Below are 15082 nucleotides of genomic sequence, written 5' to 3'. Positions count from 1 at the left end.
AATGCCTTTTTTGTGGAAAAAAACTGTTTCATGAATTAAAAAATAACAAAACAGTAAAGTTAGCCCAATTCTATGGTATAATATGAAATATGATTTACACAGAGTAAATAGATACCTAACTTGTCACGCTTTAAACTTGTGCACACTCATGGAATGGCGCCAAACTTCGGTACTTAAAAATCTCCATAGACGACGCTTGAATTTTTTTTCAGGTTACCAGTTTAGAGTTACAGAGGAGGTCTAGTGCTAGAATTGTTGCTTGTCCTCACATGGCGATACCTCACATGTGTGGTTTGAACTGCGTTCACATATGTGTGAGGGACTTACGTGTGCGTTCGCTTCTGCACGCTAGCTACAGGAGCATTTTATTATGTTTTTTATTTAATTTTTACGCTTTTACTTTTTTTTACGCTTTCTTTTACATTTTGTTTTTATCACTTTTATTCCTATTACAAGGAGTGTAAACATCCCTTGTAATAGGAATCTATTGTGACAGGTCCTCTTTATGGAGAGATGCGGGGTCAATAAGACCCCACATCTCTCCTCCAGGCTGGAAAGCATGGGATTGAAAAAAAAAATTCACTATCTCATGCTGACAGCCGCGATGTAAACATCCCTTGTAATAGGAATCTATCATGACAGGTCCTCTTTATGGAGAGATGTTGGGTCAATAAGACCCCTCATCTCTTCTCCAGGCTGGAAAGCATGAGATCGATAATAAAAATGCACTGATCTCATGCTGACAGCCGTGATTGCGGCTTTGTTTACATCCACAGCCCGGCCGTGACATCATAATGTCACGCCCGGGCCTCCGACGGTCATAGAGATGACTGGTGACCATCTGGTTACCGGAAATCTCTATGGTCGTCATCATCCGGCGTATTATTTCTCTGGGTCCCCGATGGCACAGGAGAGCCCGGAGACGGATGGTGGCAGGGGTGGGGGGGGGGGGGGGACAGGACATTCCTTCCCATCGCCTGTAAGAACGCTCAAGTGGTAGAACTGCCTCTATGATCATTCGTGCACAGAATCGCCGGCAGAAAATAATGATATCTGAATGATGCCTGTAGCTGCTGATTGTGCTACCTCCATTACGAACGCTAGTTTTACCAGACTGAGCCCTTCTGTCTCGCACTTGATTTGGAGCATGCGTGGAATTTTGTGCGTCGGAAATGTCTACACACAATCGGAATTTACGAGAACAGATTTTGTTGTCGGAAAATTCGAGAAACAACTCTTAAATTTTTGTTGTCGGAAATTACGATGTTGTCGGAAACTCTGAGCGTGTGTACGCAGCATTAGATTGTAAGCTCTCAGGAGCAGGGCCATCCTAACCCTCTTGTATTGAATTGTATTGCGCCTATACAGTCCCCCTTTATTTTGTAAAGCACTACACAAACTATCTGCACTATATATACTGTAAATCCTGTATAATAATAATAACAATTTGGAAAGTGAAATTGTTTCAGATCGAAAGAGGCCACAATTGAGTCAGGGTTTGTTAGAATTACTGTTCTTACTTTGAAAGTGAAGAACAATCTGCCTGCATGTACTTAGACATAGTATATCATGATAGTATATACGTATTTATCATAAGGACTGATGGAAATACTTTAAAGTCAACAAGTTGTAGCTTCAATCTGAGGCTTTGCACATGGCTATTTTTATTTGTGACCATTTACCTTTAAATCTTTTGATTGAACCAAACATTGAGGCGCTCCTCTACTTTTCAAGTGACAAAGCCAAAATCTAGGGTGACCAATCAAAATGTGAACTGCATATGTCCGCCTTCATATCTTCTTTTACCTGCCAGTTTCTACTTTTTGTTAGTTGTCTGTCTCTGTCCCCCAGGCCTTCCCTTGTGCCTCTGTCTTTCTATGGCTCTGTGTGTCTCTCTCTCTACCCCCTCTTGCTGTATATACACGCTGTCTGTGTGTCACTGCGTGTGTTTAATCCCATCTCTCTTTAAAGGATTGTTTTGTGTAATCCCTTTAACACTTCATTCTGCTAATTATCCGGAGAACGAGGTGCAGCATGGGGAGTGGAGAGGACAGGCACCATTACATCATGGTGGTGCTGGGGGGGTAGTCCGTTTGACCCGAGTATAACCACACTAACACAACAATAGAAGCAAAGCTTGTCACTAACACACTGTGACAAGGGGATTAGAGATGGATTCACACACAGTGACAAACTCACAACTATTACACACTGACAGACTAACATCTATAACACTAGGTGACAGGCAACCACCTGTAATACATGGTGAGCCCACAGGTACAACACCCGCTCCAAGTCCTTTTCTCTGTCCATTGCCAGCCTTTGTCCCAAAATGGACCTTTTCTCTGTACTCCAGAATTGGACATTATTTTGCCTTTGCATGTTATTGCTTATATCCGTATGATTCATATCTATCTAGTATATCTATGTAGTATATCAGTCACACTTTCACTATGGTTTATCTCTTTTTTTAATTTATTTTCATATTAGGTTCTGTCTGGCATTGTCTTTTATCTATCTATCTATCTATCTATCTATCTATCTATCTATCTATCTATCTATCTATCTATCTATCTATCTATCTATCTATCTATCTATCTATCTATCTATCTATCTATCTATCCATCTATCTATCTGACTCAGTCTTCTCTTAATTGACTATCTATCGATCTATCTATCTCTTTATGTCACCTTTTATCTATCTCTACAGTATGTGTCTGGAATTGCTATCTATCTATCTATCTATCTATCTATCTATCTATCTATCTATCTATCTATCTATCTATCTATCTATTTCTAGCTCAGTCTTCTCCTAATGGATTATCTATCTATCTATATCTATCTATCTATCTATCTATCTATCTATCTATCTATCTATCTATCTGTCTATCTATTATCTATCTATCTATCTATCTATCTATCTATCTATCTCAGTCTTCTCTCAGGCCCCGTACACACGCCGTGTGTACACTTTCGGCCGAGGAAGCCGACGAGTTCCTCGTCGAGCCAAATAGAGAACATGTTTTCTATTTCCTCTTTGTTCAATGAGGAAAGTTGGCTCGTCGAGATCCTCGGCGGCTTCACACAGAACTCGACGAGCAAAACGATGTGTTTTGCCCGTCGAGTTCCTCGGACGTGTGTACGGGGCCTCAATCGACTATCTATCTATCTATCTATCTATCTATCTATCTATCTATCTCCTTGTGTCACCTTTTATCTATCTCTATGTGTCTGGAATTGTTATCTATCTATCTATCTATCTATCTATCTATCTATCTATCTATCTATCACTATTAGCCAGATTCACGTATTGCGGCGTATCTTGCACTACGCCAACGTAACATAGTGAGGCAAGTACTGTATTCACAAAGTACTTGCTCCCTAAGTTACGTCGGCGTAACGCAAATGGCCCGGCGTAACCGTGCCTAATTCAAAGTAGGCATGTAGTGGGCGGGCTTCATTTAAATTAACCGTGACCCCATGTAAATGAGGGCCGTTGGTACGGCGCATGTGCGCGCATGCTCAGAATCACGTCGCAAATACTCATTGCTTTCGACGTGAACGTAACCTACGCCCAGCCCCTTTTACGTACGCTTACGCAAACAACGTAAAATACGACGGCTGTTCCGTCGTCCATACCTTGCATGGGCTGCGCCATCTTTTTGGTGGTTTATCTTTACGCTGGAAAAACGCCTTATGTAAACAGCGTATCGGGCATAAGTACGTTTGTGACTTGGCGTATCTAGGTCATTTACATATTCGACACGTAAATCCACGTACATGCCCCTAGCGGCCAGTGTAAATATGCAGCCAAGATACGACGGCATAGGAGACTTACGCCGGTCGTATCTTGGCCAAATTTAAGCGTATCTGGTTTCCAGAATACGCTTAAATATACGACGGCGCGCATTCGGACTTACGCCGGCGTATCTATCTTTCTGAATCCGGCTATATGTGTCTGGCATTTCTATCTATCTATCTATCTATCTATCTATCTATCTATCTATCTATCTATCTATCTATCTATCTATCTATCTATCTATCTATTGATCTATCTCTATCTCTATCTATCTGACTCAGTCTTCTTTAAGGCTGGCCATACATTATTACAATTTTCCTTTAGATTTACCAAAACCATATAATATGAAGTCAAACCTAAACACTTATTTATATGCAATCATCCAGGTTCTTGTACTACACAGTTGAAGGTAAATCTAAGGCCCCTTTCACACTGCTGCGACTTGAAAATCGTGTGATTTTGCTGCGATTTCAGGGAATGCCTGTGTAAACTTGAGGTCTATGGACCTCAACTCACATCAAATTCGGACAAAAGTAGTACAGGAACTTCTTTAAAGTCGGTGCGACTTGAAGTGGCACAGATATAAATGGTACCCATTTGAAATCATGGGGTTCGACTTGTCATGCCACTTAGATGTCTCAAGTCGCAGGACAAGTCGCACAAGTGTGAAAGGGGCTTTAAGGAAATTGAATAAGAAAATTGTATAATGTATGTCCAGCTTTAATCATCTATCTATCTATCTATCTATCTATCTATCTATCTATCTATCTATCTATCTATCTTGATGTGTCTGTTTGACATTGTCTTTTATCTATCTATCTTGATGTGTCTGGAATTGCTATCTATCTATCTCTATATCTCTGTGTGACTAGAACTGTCAATCTATTTATCTATCTATCATAGTTTTTTTTTCTGTCTATCTTGTTACTGGGCAGAACTCATGTTGAATGGGTAAGGACGGACGGTGCCAGACTCTCCCACACCCCCTTACCTCCTGCCCCTCCACCCCTCTCCTGCTACCTTACTGGAGAGATTTAGCCCTGGATCTGACAGATCCAACACTCTGTGAATAATTTTCCAGCACCCCCTCCCTCTCCGTTGCCCTCTGCCCTCTCCCTCCCTATCTTTCCCCGGCTGCAGCTATTGGAGAGCCCATAATGAGATAAGTGTGAGCTCACAGGCCCGCTATTTAACCCCTGCACCCAGGACACAGGCATCAGACAGGGGCAGTTGGGAGACACAAGGGCAGGCAGATTGGCACGTAGGGGCAGAGCAGGCTTTGCCCAGGATTTGCATGGGGATTTGTGAAAAGAGAGAACACAGGAAGAGCTGACCACAGTGTTACACACTCAGAGTAAGTTAGACTCCTGTCTGTCTTGTGTGCTCTGGACTTTGTCACTTTGTGTCATTCATTTACTGTCACCCTTCTGTGGCACAACTTGTTTCAGTCTGTATCTCCCACTCACCTGCTGTCCCACAATACTGCACCTAATTAAAGATCATTATAGCATTAGATAAGTGTGTTTCGATGTGGTGATTGTGCTGTGTCAAGGAATTCGCTATTGCAGATCAGAATCTCAAACGTCAAATTCATGAAAGCAATAAAAGGTCACAAATAACTCATTATGCACCTTATCTAATGTATCTATCTGTGAATGGTCACACAGTAAATGTTTGATCTGTTTGACTTTACAGGTTATTCCAACCAGATTAGCGTTTTTCTGTTTTCTAATTTTCCAGTCTGATGAATGATAAACTAAAGTGCTAAAAGTAGTTAGACAAATAGGCGTAGTGACCAGCTTCATCTCTGCTGTATCTGTATATTGTTATAAGAAAGGTGGAAGTGAGATGGATAATATTATATTGTAGTACTGCTGTGTAAACTCTAGGTTCCCAATAATAAGTTGTGGAATAGTGTGTGTTGTAGAGGTAGCCTGTGGGAAAGGAGTTTGCATAGAATTATGAAATACCCCATTAGACTTGCACTTGTATAATTCTGGCACACAAGAATAATTAGACTTATATTTATATGGGTAATGTTACATCAGTTTGTTTAAATGTTGGCCCCAGATTCTGACCGCCTTTTTTATGTCCGATATTCGTACTGGTACTAGGGGCTTAATTGTACTATACTGCTATTGAGGTTGTTTCCCTATTTTCAACATAGGCCTAGAGAGTGATGGCTCGTCTGGGAGCGGTGAGACATACAGATAGCTCTGAAAACTTTTATGTGTACTCTATACATGTCAAATAATGCGTGATAAGAAGGGAAAGTGACATTTTCATTTGTGTTGTCTATTAAAATTAAGATAACGTTAAATTTGCTGGTTTAACATTACATAAATGTTTAAATTAATAAAAGCTTACTTATATTGTTCAGACCTTACTGCTGTGTAGGAAGTACAAGACTTATAACTTCTACCCATGCATTTAAGTGTGCATTGTAGACCACAATTCCTCTACAACATGTACGGGCAGCATTAGGTCCTACAGGTGTTGGAAGGACTACAAGCCCAGCAGAAGCTATTAGCTACCAGCATGCTATGGTTGAAACCAAAGCTTCTTCTCTATCACAAGGCATGATGGGGCTGGTAGTTGCTGCAAAATGAAAGGCAAGAAGTTGCAAATCTATATTCTGCTATAAAGGGATTGGGGCCTAACAGAGACTGTGAAAATATGGAAATATTCTTCAAATAAAACACTGTGTCAGGTATAAAAAATTGGAAACAAATCTCCTGAAAAGACAAAATACCCAGGAAAAATGCAATTTGCAATGTGTCACTAGTAGAATACAGGCATGCCATTGGAATACTCTTCATTAACTTATGTAAAGAAAGTATCAAACTTCCCTTTCCACATAGACATAATCATTGTTACATAATATAATTGGATACTAAAAAATTTTATAGGTAAAGTTGATTCAGGGAATATCCGATTGCTTCTTGAGGGATCAGGAAAGATTTTTTTTCCCCTGCTGGAGAAAATTGGATCATGCTTTGCTATTTTTTTTTGCCTTTCTCTGGGTATAGTATTGTGTATATAAGATTATATATTGTGTTCCCCTTTTAGTGGTTGAACTCGATGAACTTGTTTCTTTTTCCAACTTAGACTAACTATGTAACTAATGTAATTGTTACATAGTTAACAATTAATATTAATTTAAATTAATATTGTTAGTTACCTAGTTAGTCAGGTTGAAAACTAGTCCATCAAATTCAACCAATGAAAAAAAAAATAGAAAACCTCCATGTACACTATTGTATACTGTACTCGGGACATCTTAAGTACATCAATTAATATGATTATAAACAGTTTTTTATACAATGAAGAAAATTAATAAAGAGTATGGAAACAACATTGTATACTGTACTCGTAGTTGATCCAGAGAAAGGCAAAAAAAAAAAAACGAATAAGCACAGGCATGCTCATATATATTTTTCATTTGCTCGCATGAATCCATCTTCTCTTCCGTATAGTTTAAACTTTCTATGTAAAAGTTTTGAAGAACAATATAGTAGATAATAAACCTGCTGCAGTATGTGCGGCATAACACAATTAATATATTTAATAACCTTTGAATAAATACCATTTGTTAAATATACAAATGGTAAATAAAAATAAATAAAAAAATGAGTTAAAAAAAAAAAAAAACTTCTACGTTTCATGGTTTTTACAAAAAAAAACGTTGTAATTGTAAAATTGTAGCTGTGCAATTAAGGAATGCTAAATGCGATCTAATTAGAAAGCTAATGAATTTATTAAACATATTTGACAATTTTTTCTCTGTATCATATCCCCTTACTTTTCTCCTGATCTATTTATTTGATTATCCCCTTTAATTTTTTTATCCCTTTACACCAGTGTCTACATGATGTGGGCTGTATTATATTGTAAGGCACAGTGTAGGATAAATGCAGGAACTGTCAGACAGTATCACTCAAATCTGAACACTAAATCCGGGATAAGATGGAGCTCAGAGACGGAATTATCTGCACGTTATAGGACAAGTGAGGTCTTGAAATATATATCCTAGTAGATAACCCGATACTGTGGAGAAATTGAAGCTCCAGGAATTATATGATAATAAAAAGCCAGCAAACAAGGCAAATATTATAACTTTAAACATTGCTCAAGATTACTCTCCTAGACTGATGATCATGGCAAGATTGGTAATCTGGCAGCTCTGGTATTTGCTGGTCTGATAGCATTTGTGTGCCGCTGTGAACTTCTACAGGCTGCTAACTTTCAAAAATCAAGGCAATTTCAATAAAACAGCTAATTTCTTAATATGTCTACAGTTATCAGGAACTGTTTGCCCAGTTTAGGTTATTTGTGGATATACCTATAGACTTCCTGATGCCTGATGGCAGAGCGTGTTCTGCTGAGGAAGAATGGATCAGATTTGAAGGAAATGCTGTTGTGTTCCTTTTCATTTCACTATAGGTATCAACATGCAAGTTCGCCTAATGCTGACTTGCATACTTGAATAACAATTGTTTAAAGCAAGGATCATTAAATGTAGACCATCATAGACCACCATCAGTGGTAGATACCTTTCATTTATACATGTGACAAAAATGGCTAATTGTATAAATTTAGCACATTAAATCAGCTAATTTTGCATTCAGCCTGGCCAACAAATTCCCTGTTATTATAATTATTTAGATTAACCAACCAGATATGCCAAATAAAATTGGGTTGAGGAAAAACTACCCCTATCCGTCCAAATTTACCAACATCTGAGCTGTGTGGGGAGTGATGAAGACAGTAATTGATAGCCACATGCATTAGCATGTCTAGATATCAAAAACATTTACCGTCCTATGTCACTATTGCATTTGTTAGTGTATCTTAATGAAATTGGATTGACAGCTTTGTTGTATAGACAGGCAATTAACAGATTAAGGTTTTACACAGTCTAATCAAGTAGATATGTGGCCTGTATATTGACATCTTAATACATATAACATATAAACATATATACATACATACATACAATATACATATTAACATATAGTCGATTAAACACAAGACTTCTTTTCCACCATATTGGAACACGTGGAACAATCTACGAAACATATAGTCAATTAAACACAAGACTTCTTTTCCACTATATTGGAACACGTGGAACAATCTAAGAAACATATACCGTAGTCAATTAAACACAAGACTTCTTTTCCACCATATTGGAACACGTGGAAAAATCTAAGAAGCATATAGTCGATTAAACACAAGACTTATTTTCCACCATATCAGAACACGTGGAACAATCTAGGCTCAGTACGCCAAGTGATCTGCTAACCACCCATCCTAAACCCAGGGCTTTGCTTAATCTGCCTTCTTACACCCCTGGCACTCATTAACAAAATCTCATTCGGTTTTGTGCTAAAGACACTTCGGAACTTCTTAACTCCTGGTGTGAGGGCCCAAACTAAAATTTGAGGCTTCAGACAGTTATCATTGTAAGATTAAGCTGCATACACACTATACAATTTTCTGTAGATTTTTTTTCTTCAGATTTACCAAAACCATATAATATGAGCTCAAACCTTAATGCCCTGTACACACGACCGGTTTTCCTGACATGCCAAAACCCCAAAGTTTTTCCCGACGTGATTCCTCTCAAGCCTGCCTTGTATACACACGTTCAGTCAAAAAAACGCTCGACCAAAGCGCGGTGACGTCCAACATGTACGATGGGACTATAAAGGGGAAGTTCCATTCAAATGGCGCCACCCTTTGGGCTGCTTTTGCTGATTCTCGTGCTAGTAAAAATTTGGTGAGAGACGATTTGTGCTTTTCAGTCTTCGTGCTTTTCAGTCCGTTACAGCGTGACGAATGTGCTATCTCCCTTACGAACGCTAGTTTTACCAGAACGAGCGCTCGGGTCTCATACTTAATTCTGAGCATGCACTTTTTTTTTTTCCTCAGAAAAGCATACACACGAGCGGTTTTTGCAACGAGAAAAAGGCTGACGGGAAAAAATAGAGCGGGTTCAAACTTTTTTGCAGGCAGTTTTCTCGTCGGGAAAACTGCTATGGAGCATACACACGACCGGTTTTCCCGGCCAATCGAAAAAATGGCAGTTTTCTCGCCAGGAAAACCGGTCATGTGTACGAGGCATTAGAGTTCCAATTTGTATGCAATCAGGCAGGCCCTTGCACTAAATGGTTTTGGTAAATCTAAAGGAAATAAGACAGCAAAAGTTGTATAGTGTGTATGGGGTCTAACACACATGTTAGCACCTAAATTTTTGTTTAGCAGTAGTAAGTCTTGATATCTATTACCTACTATTACTACTACTACTAGAAACTATGGGCCAAATTCTCAAAAGAGATACGCAGACTTAACTGCTGTTCAGCCTGCGTATCTCTGTGCCTAACTTTGGAAACGATTCTCAAAAGGCTTTTTCCAAAGTTAGGCAGAAAATCTGACATGTGTAAGACACTTACACGGTCAGATTTTAGGATGCAGTACCGCATCCGCCACTGGGGGCATTTCTCATTGAAATCCAGCTTTGCGTATGCAAATGAGGACTTAAGCAGATTTTCAAAGCATTTCAGCACTTTGATTTCTGCCTAAGTTCCGAATTTGCCGGCGCAAAATTAGGGCTGGTTTTACAATGTGGAAAGTTAGCCAAACCTTGTAAAGGCCCATTCCAGCGACGGCATTTGGTATGCATTCCTGAGGGAGAACTCCACGGCAATTTTTAAATTCAAAACCGGCATGGGTTCCCCCCCAGGAGCATACCAGGCCCTTAGGTCTGGTATGGGTTGTAAGGAGACCCCCCCACGCCGAAAAATTGACGTAGGGGGTCCCCCTACAATCCATACCAGACCCGTATCCAAAGCACGCTACCCCGGCCGGCCAGGAATGGGAGTGGGGACGAGCGAGCGCCCCCCCCTCCTGAGCCGTGCCAGGCCGCATGCCCTCAACATGGGGGGGTTGGGTGCTCTGGGGCAGGGGGGCGCACTGCGGGCCCCCCACCCCAGAGCACCCTGTCCCCATGTCGATGAGGACAGGACCTCTTCCCGACAACCCTTGCCATTGGTTGTCGGGGTCTGCGGGCGGAGGCTTATCGGAATCTGGGAGTCCCCTCAAATAAGGGGGCCCCCAGATACCGGCCCCCCACCCTAAGTGAATGGATATGGGGTACATCGTACCCCTATCCATTCACCTGTAGGCAAAAAGTAAAATGTAGTAAACACACAACACAAGGCTTTTTAAAATATTTTATTATTCTGCTCCGGAGGCACCCCCCTGTCTTCGTTATTAGCTCAATTACCAGGGGGGGCTTCTTCTTCCACTCTCCGGGGGTCTTCTCCGCTCTCCGGGGGTCTTCTCCGCTCTCCGGGGGTCTTCTCCGCTCTCCGGGGGGGCTTCTCCGGACTCCGGGGGGCTTCTTCCATCTTCTCCCCTCTTCCGCTGTTGACTCGGCGAACCCCGGTTCTTCTGCAGCTCTCCGGTGCCTTCTTCTTCAGCGCTGGCTGCCTGCTATGTTTGTGTGTTAGCTCGATTTCAAACAGGCAGCCGGCGCGGTCTTCTGTGACGCCAGGGTCTTCTGGTCTTCTGTTCTTCCGATGTTGCCTCGTCGCCTGTTGTCGCTGTAATGATGGAAGCGCGCCTTGCATCACATTTATATAGGCATCACCGTCCCATCATGCTCCGGTAGGTACCCACGTGGTGGGTGCCTACCCACGTGCACCCACCACGTGGGTACCTACCGGAGCATGATGGGACGGTGATGCCTATATAAATGTGATGCAAGGCGCGCTTCCATCATTACAGCGACAACAGGCGACGAGGCAACATCGGAAGAACAGAAGACCAGAAGACCCTGGCGTCACAGAAGACCGCGCCGGCTGCCTGTTTGAAATCGAGCTAACACACAAACATAGCAGGCAGCCAGCGCTGAAGAAGAAGGCACCGGACATCTGCAGAAGAACCGGGGTTCGCCGAGTCAAGAGCGGAAGAGGGGAGAAGATGGAAGAAGCCCCCCGGAGTCCGGAGAAGCCCCCCCGGAGAGCGGAGAAGACCCCCGGAGAGCGGAGAAGACCCCCGGAGAGCGGAGAAGACCCCCGGAGAGTGGAAGAAGAAGCCCCCCCTGGTAATTGAGCTAATAACGAAGACAGGGGGGTGCCTCCGGAGCAGAATAATAAAATATTTTAAAAAGCCTTGTGTTGTGTGTTTACTACATTTTACTTTTTGCCTACAGGTGAATGGATAGGGGTACGATGTACCCCATATCCATTCACTTAGGGTGGGGGGCCGGTATCTGGGGGCCCCCTTATTTGAGGGGACTCCCAGATTCCGATAAGCCTCCGCCCGCAGACCCCGACAACCAATGGCAAGGGTTGTCGGGAAGAGGTCCTGTCCTCATCGACATGGGGACAGGGTGCTCTGGGGTGGGGGGGCCCGCAGTGCGCCCCCCTGCCCCAGAGCACCCAACCCCCCCATGTTGAGGGCATGCGGCCTGGCACGGCTCAGGAGGGGGGGGGGCGCTCGCTCGTCCCCACTCCCATTCCTGGCCGGCCGGGTAGCGTGCTTTGGATACGGGTCTGGTATGGATTGTAGGGGGACCCCCTACGTCAATTTTTCGGCGTGGGGGGGTCTCCTTACAACCCATACCAGACCTAAGGGCCTGGTATGCTCCTGGGGGGGGAACCCATGCCGTTTTTTTCTTTGAAAATTGGCATGGAGTTCTCCCTCTCAGGAATGCATGCTGAGCGACGCTGTCATTTTTTTTTATAATTATTTGTTTTCCCGGCGCGTCTTTTTTTTTCACCCGTCGCAACTTTAGTGTCCCGTCAAAATTCTCAAAGCCGACCGGCGTTAATTACGTTCGCGCGCTGCACGTCGGGAAAATGACGTCACACGCATGCGCAGTACGGCCGGCGCGGGAGCGCGCCTCATTTAAATTTTAAACGCCCCCAGGAGAGGAGGACCGCCTTACGACGGCGGCACTTAAGTTACACAGCGTGTAATTTCTACCTAAGTGCTTTGACGATCAGGCACTTAGGTAGAAATTTTAAGTCAGTGTAACTTAACTGCTGAAATTTAAGTTACGCAGAGTTTTTGAGAATTTGGCCCTATAATCTTAGGAACAGACATGATTAGAGCAACAAAGGGGGTTATTTACAAAAGGCAAATCCACTTTGCACCACAAGTGCAAACTACAACAGCAAATTTGCACTGAAGGAGCACTTGGAAGTGCACACGCTGTAAATCTGAGGGGTAGATCTGAAATGAGGGGAAGCTCTGCTGATTTTATCATCTAATTGTGTGCAAGCTAAAATGCTGTTTTTTATTTTCCTTGCATGTCCCCCTTGGATCTACAGCGACTGCACTTCCAAGTGCACTTTGCACATGTAGTTTGCACTTGTAGGGCAAAGTGGATTTGCCTTTCGTAAAAAAAAACCATAGTGTCTTCCAAACTGATTTTTGACTGACTTTATTGTATATGGTAACCAGGGTCTGGCTATAAGGACCACAGTCATTTAGGTTTAGCCTACTGAATGGAAGGAGAAGCACACTGCAGCCATGGCTATTGAGAGGAAAAATAATGGTGATTGGACAAGGTTTTCTATCAGTTAGATTGATTATCTCCCAAGAAGCCTTAAGCCTCGTACACACGACTTAGGAACTCGACGGGCGAAACACATAGTTTTCCTTGTCGAGTTCCTTGTTAGGCAAGTTTCTCCATTCCCGTCGAGGAAAAAGAAGACATGCTCTCTTTTTGGCTCGACGGGATCCTCGACAGTTTCCTCGTCGAAAAATGTACACACGACCAGTTTCCTCGTCAAAAAAAAATCCCAGCAAATTTCTTGCTGGTTTTTGCCGAGAAACTCGGTCGTGTGTACGAGGCCTTAGCCAGTGTTATCTCTGGTTGCGTCGTGAGCATTACATCATCATCTAAGATCTTTGAGCCCCTTCATATAATTTCATAGAGTCTGCTTCCTCTAATTTACCCAGTCAATTATAATCAAAAACAGCATGCTTTAGTATAATGAAATAATATATGAGGCAAATTTAATACCTTAACATTCTTAAACATTGTCCTTAACCCCCTTGGCGGTATTCCAGAGTCTGGCTCGTGGGTAAGATTTCAATACCAAAAGCGGTATCCCCGAGCCAGACTCGGGCCGCCTCGCAGCATCCACAGACAAAGTTACTTACCTTGTCCTTGGATCCTGTGATGCATCCCCGCTGTGTGAGCGAGCGACGTCCTCGATCGATTCACACAGTGTCCCCGTGTGCCGCCGATCTCCGTTCCCTGCGACGTTATGACGCATGGGGGCGGAGAACAGCACCAAATTCAAAAAAGTAAATAAACACATTACGTACAGTATACTGTAATCTTACAGATTACAGTACTGTATGTAAAAAATACACACCCCCCTTGTTCCTAGAGGTCTGCCCAGTGTCCTGCATGTACTTTTATATAATAAAAACTGTTATTTCTGCCTGCAAACTGTAGATTGTCCATAGAAACCAAAAGTGTCCCTTTATGTCAAAAGTGATTTTAGATCAGCTAGAAACCAGCGATAATAAATTATAATCACTTGCAGAATTGAGCGATAGCGATTTGTGGGGAAATTCGTCATAAAAAAATAAAAGTAATGACAGCGACAATTCTGCAACTGAGAAAATTTCAGTGTTTTTGATGTGATTACATTATTGAATAATTTTTATTATAATTACATTATTATTTGTTATAATTATTTATAGTTATTTATTATATTATAATTTATGATTTTGTTTTTCAAACTTTATCATACCCGGGATGTCTACTAGACTCTTGCTTGGACATATTTAAGTGAGTTATTCCTAAGAATTACAGGCCTACAATATAAAACGCCAAATTTGCATGCAAAATAATTGTACCTCTTTCGGCACCGAAAACCAGAAAGAATCATACCGCCAGGGAGGTTAAATTCTGAAGCCAGATGTTATGCTCAGGCCAGCCATACACATTCTAGTATTTGCAATAACAGACAGTTTTAGAAGCAGTAAGGCCTCGTACACACGGCCGAGTTTCTCGGCAAAAACCAGCAAGAAGCTTGCTGTTTTTTTTTTTTTGCCGAGGAAACCGGTCGTGTGTACACTTTTCAACGGGGAAACCGCCGAGGATCTCGTTGGGCCAAAAAGAAAGCATGTCTTCTTTTTCCCCAACTGCAATGGGAAAAGTTGGCTCGCCGAGATCCTCGGCGGCTTCACAAGGAACTCGACGAGCAAAACGATGTGTTTTGCCCGTCGAGTTTCTCGGCCGTGTGTACGAGGCCT

General features: G+C 42.2%; 1 protein-coding gene across 1 annotated transcript in view; it reads left to right on the top strand.

Moving 5' to 3' along the window:
* The first annotated feature begins 4943 nt into the window (after positions 1-4943).
* The window catches only part of LOC120940931 (neural retina-specific leucine zipper protein-like), a 43753-nt gene continuing 33614 nt past the window's right edge, over positions 4944-15082 (top strand). The window contains exon 1 of the mRNA XM_040354086.1: positions 4944-5153. The gene's annotated coding sequence lies outside the window, so the exon portion shown is untranslated. The remainder of the gene's footprint in view (positions 5154-15082) is intronic.

The sequence above is a fragment of the Rana temporaria genome, chromosome 1 (assembly GCF_905171775.1).
Source record: "Rana temporaria chromosome 1, aRanTem1.1, whole genome shotgun sequence".
NCBI classification, from domain to species: domain Eukaryota; kingdom Metazoa; phylum Chordata; class Amphibia; order Anura; family Ranidae; genus Rana; species Rana temporaria.
Note: the sequence above shows the minus strand (reverse complement) of the source record. Positions and strands in the feature narration are given on the sequence as shown.